Genomic DNA, 9,089 nt, shown 5'->3' with positions numbered 1-9,089 from the left:
TAAATTTCGTCAGTATAGTTCTTGTTTGCTTTCAGTCACTACGTTTTGTATAAACACTTTTCCATATTAATTTCCGGTTGTATTTGAATATATTGTGTGTTGGCAATGGGGATTTCTCCCTACACCAACTGAGCCTGGGTGAGATGCTGGCTGTGTAGCAGTGAGATGCTCGAGCCAGGCAGAACATGGAAGGGAGGGGTTGGTGTCGCTTTTAGATTTTGTTGACTGTTCATCCTGCCATGTTGAAATAATAGGAAAATAAAGTTTCTAAAACAGCAAGGCCATTAATGTGATCGCATTCTGGCATATCCCTTGTATGACTTATTAAGAAACAAGCAGTGGATTTGATCCTTGTTGGTTTTGTGGGAATCAAATCACACAGGATTTTATCTTTAAATTGATTACTGTGCAATTGCTTAATCAGTTACACAGATGCCGAACCTGACACAGATACAGTTTATGAAGGCGAGCTCATGAATCTGACTTAACTACTTAGACCTTAGACCACATCGCAGTTATGGTTCCACTCGGAGGACCGTTATGGCTGCAAACCCATATGAATGTATGATTGACTCATATTATTACATATACACAAATTAATGGATAATTACTTTTTAAATCAAAAGCCAGTAAAAACTGTTCAACTACAGTATGAATCAATTTTATTTTAAAAGTAGGGTTGGTAGCAAAAAATGCTTGCAATATCTCAATATTTTTAAAAGTGGAAACAATTTGGAATTTAGTATTTTATCAAGAAAGACAAAGTCGATGCACTCTCTCGCGGGCCACATAAAATGACGTGGCGGGCCAGAGCTGGACTTAGACCTACAGACACTGCCCTTTTATTTTCTTTCTAATGTGCAGTATGTTATTCTGCACACATACTGGACATACTGTATATAATGCACTTATACACACTTATCAGACACATACATATTTTTTTTTTAAAAATGGAATTTGTGAGGAAAGGCATCGTCAGAGTAGATGCTGTAAGTTATTTTATCCATCCTCAAACTGGCACACATTTGTCAAAATGCTTTTTAAATCCATATTTTGTTTGAGGACTTCATAATAAATGTGTCATTTTTCATCTATTTAGAATACGCACAGCGAACCCCAAATTATTCATACACTCGTAAGTTTGATTTTTTTATTGTTTGTTTAGTTGAATGACCATCTTCTGTCCAAAAAAAAAAAAAAAACCTTAACTGCATAATAGAGTACCAGACTATTGCATTTTTATAGGATAATATATTTAATATATAATTTATTGTCTTTACATCTTATTGGTAAGACTAAAATGATTTATAATTGTTTAAACTTGTAACCACTGGAAGTAACTGTTTCATTTTTTGACAACATCTGAAGGGAGAAACACAGTGGTGTATTTTACATATTTTGTTTTGCAGGTAGCGTGGTTGAAATGAAAGGTGGTCACTAGTCAGTAGTTGTGTGTAGGTGCATGTGCGTCCCTTTGCAAATGCAACGAGCACACAAGGTGGTTTCGGTGAGATCTGTTCGAATGCTTCTTTTGACACAGCAATCACGTTTGCTCTTCAGTCAATCTATTACCGACTTGACCACAAGACGGCACTAGTGTACTGAGAAAACGTTGAACGTTTGGCATTCACACAAATGGTTATGCTGATCTTGTAACATTGTGAGGTTCTGGATTTTGATCCCAAGGTATGAGTATCTCTCTTTTTTATTTTTTTTTACAGAAAATAATGAATGTCCTTTTTTTTCATTTGCATTGACATAAGTGCACATTTGGACATTGCTACTAATAAGTAACAAGGAAAAAAATGTGGAGCATAATGAGAGCTTTAACATGCTGTGTAGATATTAAAGTGAACAAATTGGAAAAACTTAACATCATCCTAGTCGCATCAGGTCACTGTAATGTATTTTTTATGAGGTAATTTAGACCCATTATACCTATCTTTGTTGCCATGGAAAAAAAGGACTTTCTCCACCTCTACAATGCCACGCAACCTTTGACTTGAAAGCTAGGAGGTGGGCTAGCCCCCCCCTCTTCCTTCCACTGAAGGAAGAGGGGGGTTGCTTGGCTGTTGTGTTAACAGACTGTTGTAGTAGCCTCTTAGTCCCCTATAATCCACTGGCTTGTTGCATTAAAACCATCACATGATTCTTTGCTCCTTTGCAGTTGTACAAGGTTGCGTCACCAATGGGGGAAGCTATAAATAACACAGACTGTGGGGGAGGGAAGGATGATATGGTGGATCACTGTCAAACACTAACAACAACACAGATTGGCAGCTATCGTCTGCGCACAGTGTTCATTTAGACGGTGCAGTTATATTCACTCAGTGTTTTGTATGCATCACAACACTCACAAAGGATTTAATGCATGAGGAAATTTGACAGCACACAGGGGTTAGTGGTTGCGACAGGAAAACAAGTTAATATTTTACTCTCGCACTGAAATGTCAAAGTTCTTCTTTACAGAAACGAATATCTGAGTGAGTTCTTTACTTGGGATTAAAATGAGTTTTGGTAAATTGGGGAAAACAGAGTGAAATATAATTTTATTACAGACAATGAGGGAGGGAAAATCTTTACACATTCTCTTGGAGCAAAAGGATGGCTAATTATCCCTTTCCCCTTTTGCAGCCAGTAATGGCAACACTGTTATATCTGCTGTAATTAATTTGCAATGTATAACCATTAAAGGTAATAAATCACCATCGCATTATTATTATTGATACAATTAATGTTCGCATTGCTTCCTTATGCCTTTATACCTTTATTATGGTTCTCTCTGTCCTGCTCCTCTTTCACTTTTCACCCCAATCACTCGAGGCAGTCAGCCGGCCCAGCCTGAATATTGGGTCTGTTCAAAGTTTCTTCCTAAGAAGGAATTTTTCCTTACCTCTGTAGCCTTGGGGCTTAAGGCCTCTTTATACTCCCGCGCTTGTGCGGCCGACAGCGCCCGCATTGCATCACTAGATGGACGCATTGGCCACACATCCCCTATGCGGCACTTGACGCGCACACGGCAAAAATTGTTGCTGCACGTAGAATGCCACGGAGATCATCTCTCGTGGTTGGTCCGTTTTAGTCACATGCTGTGATGACGTACTCGGCTTTCCCCTTGATTCCTTCTTGATCAATTTTGCAATATAATTAAACGTATCATCTGGTCATCTAGGTCCATTTGTTCTAGCAGACACTGTTCCACAGTCGCCATTGTTGTTTTTTTGTTCCTTGTTCCGGAAAGTAAAGTAAAAACGGCTACCAGAAATGGCCATAAAATGTAGAGGAAACGCCACCCTGTGGTGTCCTAGCCAATATCAGCCATAGCGACACCCCTGACTTTGAGGACAGCTGCAGCACATTTTCAAGACAGTGTGCATGGGTTGCACACGAGTATAAAGGCAAACTGCACGCGGGATAGCCACAGTGACTTCAGCGCGGTCGCGGCCCGCACAAGTATTAAGAAGCCTTTAATGCGTGAGGAGATAGACATGCTCCATTATGTGAAGATTGAAAAATTGTGACATTTTCTCTTTTTGAAAACAATTTGTCTCTTCGTGCATATATTAAGTTTTGTGGGTGTGGTTTTCTAAGAGAGAAGAACAAAAAAAGTACAACTACGCAAGCACACATAACATGATGAATAAGTACACTCTAGAAATCAAATCTTTGTATCATGACAGTAAAATACATTCTATTATATTCTATCAAAATGATGTTAATTCAGCAAAATACAAGCAGCAAACAGAGCACATTCGGTTTTCCCTCTTACTTTGAAACTCAAAAGTGCACCACTTCTGGTGGCGGACTCTACCTTGACGATCGTCAAATGACAGCGCAGCAGGTTCACGTCACATATGTGCAAATCACGTAAATTAGACTGTCACTATACGATGGTATAACTCTTCTCTGGACCCAGAAGCAAGCGGAGGCTGAGAGATTGGCGGTGAATGGTGTATCGAAGAGGATCCCTGAGGCGTACTGCTGGGTCATTGAGACAGGGAACGTGCGGCGGACAGAGGCGTGAGCAGGTAGATGGCTTGGCGGTGTGGTGCAAGAGGTCAACACAGCGGGTAAGACGGAAGGAGCACTGAAGACAAGGAAAAACACAGAGGTCAGAAGTATTGCGAGGACTGGTTTAGCTTACGTGTAGGTTTGCGAGCCGGTGTACCATGGGAGAAAGTTAATACTCTGGCAGTGGAGTCTTGGATCTGGCAGGCTTTTATGCAGGTGATGATGAAGGGTGGTGCGGGGCCGAGGTGGTGCTGATTACTGGGAAGAGAGAGAGAGAGAGAGAGAGAGAGAGAGAGAGAGAGAGAGAGAGAGAGAGAGAGAAAGAGAGAGAGAGAGAGAGAGAGAGGGCGAGAGGGGTGCAAAATGCCACCCAAGCTCCAACAAAAGAACTGCAGGGCACAGCTCATGACATAGGCTCCTCAAACTGCAGACAGTAGATAAGACAGCCGCTTCTCGAGCCAGGGAATTCCGAGGACTAATGGGGTCTCAGGGGAAGGGATGACAAATAGAGGGATGTCCTCATGGTGATTATTAACAGGGTAAACGGAACTGTTTGGTGGGTGACAGGGGAGATGACTCGCCCATCCAGGGCTTTGACTTTCTTTGGTGATTGGAGTGGTTTGAGAGGGAGTAGGAGCTGACGTTCCAATCCTTCGTGAATGAAGTTATCATCTGCACCACAATCAATAAGGGCAACTTCGGGTGTGTTGTGGACGGGACCAAGAATGCAAACAGGAACGTAACCGTAACCGGTTGTAAAGGCGAATGGATAGCGAAATGAGATCTTCGAGTGAGGAGGGCTTGTCCCAGGCAGCGAGCTCGTCCTTCAGCTGCTTCAAAATCCCGTTCAGAAAAATCACCCTTAGTGCGGCGTCATCCCACCCGCATTCACCCTCAAGTATTCTGAATTCTACTGAATAGGAGGCAATGAAACTAGCGCCCTGAGTGAGTGTAAGGAGGCGGCGAGTGGCTTCCCTGTCCTGAACGGGGAGATCAAAGGCTTTCTTCAGTCTGGCAGAAAAGGAGTTAAATGACACGAGTGCCGGGGAAGAGTTGTGCCATAACACGCTTGCCCACTTAGCTGGTTTTCCACATAGGAGGTTAGTGACAAAAGCGATCTTGGATTGTTCGGTGGGATAGCTTAACCGTTGTAAATTGAAAACTAGGGAGGAATTCAGAAAGAATTGGCTGCATGCACCTAAGTCCCCAGAGTAAGGCTCAGGCGGAGGAACATTAGGCTCTGTGTACGGGAGTATTCTGTCACGATACGATGGTATAACTTTTCTTTGGACCCAGAAGCAACCGGAGGCTGAGAGGTTAGTGGTGAATGGTTTATTTAAGAGGATTATGGAGATGGATCCTTGAGGCGTACTGGCGGGTCGTCGAGACAGGGAACGTGTGGCGGACGGTGGGGTGGTGGAAGAGGTCAACACGGAAGGGAACACGGAAGGAGCACTGAGGACAAGGAAAAACACAGAGGTCAGAAGTTTTGCGAGGACTGGCGTAGCTTACGTGTAGGTTTGAGAGCCGGTGTACCGTGGGAGAACATTAATACTCTGGCAGTCAAGTCTTGGATCTGGCAGGCTTTTATGCAGGTGATGATGAAGGCTGATTAATGACAGGTGCGTGGCCAAGGTGGTGCTGATTACTTGGAAGAGAGAGAGAGGGCGAGAGGGGCGGAAAATGCCACCCAAGCTCCAACAAAATAACTGCCGGGCACAGCTCATGACATAGGCTCCTCAAACTGCAGACAGTAGATAAGACAGCCGAAATGTCACAGCACGGAGACTTGAGGAAGCATGTGCGATTCTGCGGATTTTATTTGAGGGGCCCGACGTTTATTTCAGGTAGCTGTGACCTCTCTTGCCCTAGCGTATAGCTGCCAGAAAAAAGACATGCACATAAAATGCTACTTGGTGGCCACAAAATAGGTATTCTATCAGTTGACATTAATGATATGGCTATTTCTGACCATTTTTGTGTATTCTTTCAATTACAGATTCTCCCAATAGTTCAGACAACCTCTCTGTCTATGAGGAAAAGATACATAAATGAGAGTACCCCAACTATGTTTATGGAGACCATAGATGTGTCACAAACTGTGAATGCTGAGACAGTTGCTGAACTTTTGGATAATTTCACCTGGAAAATCTCAAATGTTATGAATGCTGTCGCTCGTATTAAAACTAAGACAATCTTGAGGCGACCAAGAGCACCGTGGAGGAGTACAACGATGGTAAAGACCTCAAAATCAAAGTGTAGGAAAGCAGCACATAAGAGGAGAAAAAATAAACTCCACATTGACTATGACCTCTACAGACTAAGTCTTTGTAATTCTAACCAAGAGTTAGTCAGGGCTAGACAGCAACACCTTTCTGAAATCATCAGCAAGAACTTCAACAATACTCCCACTCTCTTTGCTGTGGTGGACAAGCTCACAACCCCCCGAATCAGATAGCTCCAAAACTCCTAACAGCAGATAAATGCAATGAATTTGTTTGTTATTTTAGTGAAAAAAATAAAATCCATCAGGTTAAATAGCACAAATCAGCAAAATGATCAAATGATATTAGATCTGAAGCCACCCAGGAAAAACTCTTTTACCATGCAAGAATTTGATACAGTTGACCAAATAACTGGAGAGTTATTTTCAGCAGCTGAAAGCATCAATGAGCTGTCTTGACTCAATACCATCTGAATTTTTCAAAGCTATTGCGAAGTCTGTGCTAGCTGATTTGCAACAAATAATCAATTGCTCATTTCAGTCAGGCGACTTTCCGAAAGCTCTTAAAGTAGCTGCCATTAAGCCTCTTCCAAAAAAATAGAACGCTGGACGCTTCAATGTTAGTAAGCAAAAGACCCATGTCAAATCTCTCTTTCATAGCCAAGAAACGCAGCAATTTCTTGAACTTAAACTGACATTTTGACAAATTTCAATCAGATTTCAGAACACATCACAGTACAGAGTCTGCTCTTATTAAAGTGCTAAAGGGTATAAGGTTGAATACTGACTCGGGAAAGGTGTCAATTCTGGTCTTGTTGGTAGATCATAATATATTGCTGAACAGGTTGGAAACATGGGTAGGACTAAATGGAACAGTCCTTAAATGGTTTAGGACCTACCTGGAGAAAGGGGTTAATTTGTAACCATTGGAAGTGTTCAATCTTATCAAATGGCAATGACCTATGGGGTCCTTCAAGGGTCAGTTCTTGGACCCCTCCTGTTCAGATGACACACAGTTATATCTAGCGGTGTCTCCAGATGACTATAGTCCAATTGAGGTGTTGTGTCACTTTCTAAAACAGATACATATCTGGATGAGCCAAAATGTTCTTCAATTGACCCACAACAAAACTGAGATAATTGTTTTTGGCAATAAAGAAAAGAGAATTGCTGTTAGTAAATACCTGGAGTCACTCGCTTTAAAAACCAAAGACCAATTCCGAAACCTTGGTGTACTGATAGAGTCCGACCTGACTTTCAACAGTCATATCAAATCAATTACGAAAACTGCCTTCTACCATCTGAAGAACATATCCAGAGTGAAGGCTTGCATGTGCCAAGCAGACCAGGAGAAGCTCATCCATGCTTTCATCTCAAGTAGACTTGACTATTGTAATGGTCTTCTGACTGGACTCCCCCGAAAGAGCATATATAACTAATATGTGGGTTTAATATCATTCTCATAAGCAACAGGACGTCCGGGTAAGCAAATTGCCTCTAGTGGTTAGCGCCGGCGAGTGACTGGGGATTGACCAATATTCAGTTTATTTCTTATTCCACGAACGCAGTGCCAGTATTAATGAGAGGAGCCTGCTGTACTTTGACTAGTGCTGGAACATATTCTTGAAAAAAAATGGTTAGTTCCCTTTTAAGACTATTGTTACATCTGGATTACCGTCTCATGATACGTGTGGGTTTAAACTCCACAAAAAACTAAACAGATACATGCACGCAAGCACGCACACACACGCAGTTTCCGTGGAACTAAGCAAGAATATGCCCAGCGCTTGCCCACTGCTTCCTATATTCTTTTTCTCTTTGATGATGTGAGCTGGGCGCCTGCCGAAGGCGGGGACCTTGGCGATCCGATCCCCGGATACAGAAGCTGGCTCTAGGGACGTGGAATGTATGCCCAGCGCTTGCCCACTGCTTCCTATATTCTTTTTCTCTTTGATGATGTGAGCTGGGCGCCTGCCGAAGGCGGGGACCTTGGCGATCCGATCCCCGGATACAGAAGCTGGCTCTAGGGACGTGGAATGTCACCTCTCTGGCAGGGAAGAAGCCTGAGCTGGTGTGTGAGGTCGAGAAGTTCCGACTAGATATAGTCGGACTCGCCTCCACACACAGCTTGGGCTCTGGTACCAGTCCTCTCGAGAGGGGTTGGACTCTCTTCCACTCTGGAGTTGCCCATGGTGAGAGGCGCCGAGCAGGTGTGGGTATACTTATTGCCCCAGGCTCGGCGCCTGTATGTTGGGGTTCAACCCGGTGGACGAGAGGGTAGCCTCCCTCTGCCTTCGGGTGGGGGGACGGGTCCTGACTGTTGTTTGTGCCTATGTAGCAAACAGCAGTTCAGAGTACCCACCCTTTTTGGAGTCCTTGGAGGGGGTGCTGGAGAGTGCTCCCGTTGGGGACTCCAATGTTCTGTTGGGGGACTTCAGTGCTCACGTGGGCAATGACAGTGAGACCTGGAAGAGCGTGATTGGGAGGAACGCCCCCCCCCGATCAAAACCCGAGCGGTGTTCTGTTATTGGACTTCTGTGCTCGTCACGGATTGTCCATAACGAACACCATGTTCAAGCATAAGGGTGTCCACACGTGCACTTGGCACCAGGACACCCTAGGTCGCAGTTCGATGATCGACTTTGTGGGCGTGTCATCGGACTTGCGGCCGCATGTCTTGGACACTCGGGTGAAGAGAGGGGCGGTGCTGTCAACTGATCACCACCTGGTGGTGAGTTGGCTCCGATGGTGGGGGAAGATGCCGGTCCGACGTGGCAGGCCCAAACGTATTGGGAGGGTCTGCTGGGAACGTCTGGCAGAATCCCCTGTCAGAAGGAGTTTCAACTCCCACCTC

Source organism: Phycodurus eques, chromosome 11 (genome assembly GCF_024500275.1).
Source record: "Phycodurus eques isolate BA_2022a chromosome 11, UOR_Pequ_1.1, whole genome shotgun sequence".
NCBI lineage: Eukaryota > Metazoa > Chordata > Actinopteri > Syngnathiformes > Syngnathidae > Phycodurus > Phycodurus eques.
Note: the sequence above shows the minus strand (reverse complement) of the source record.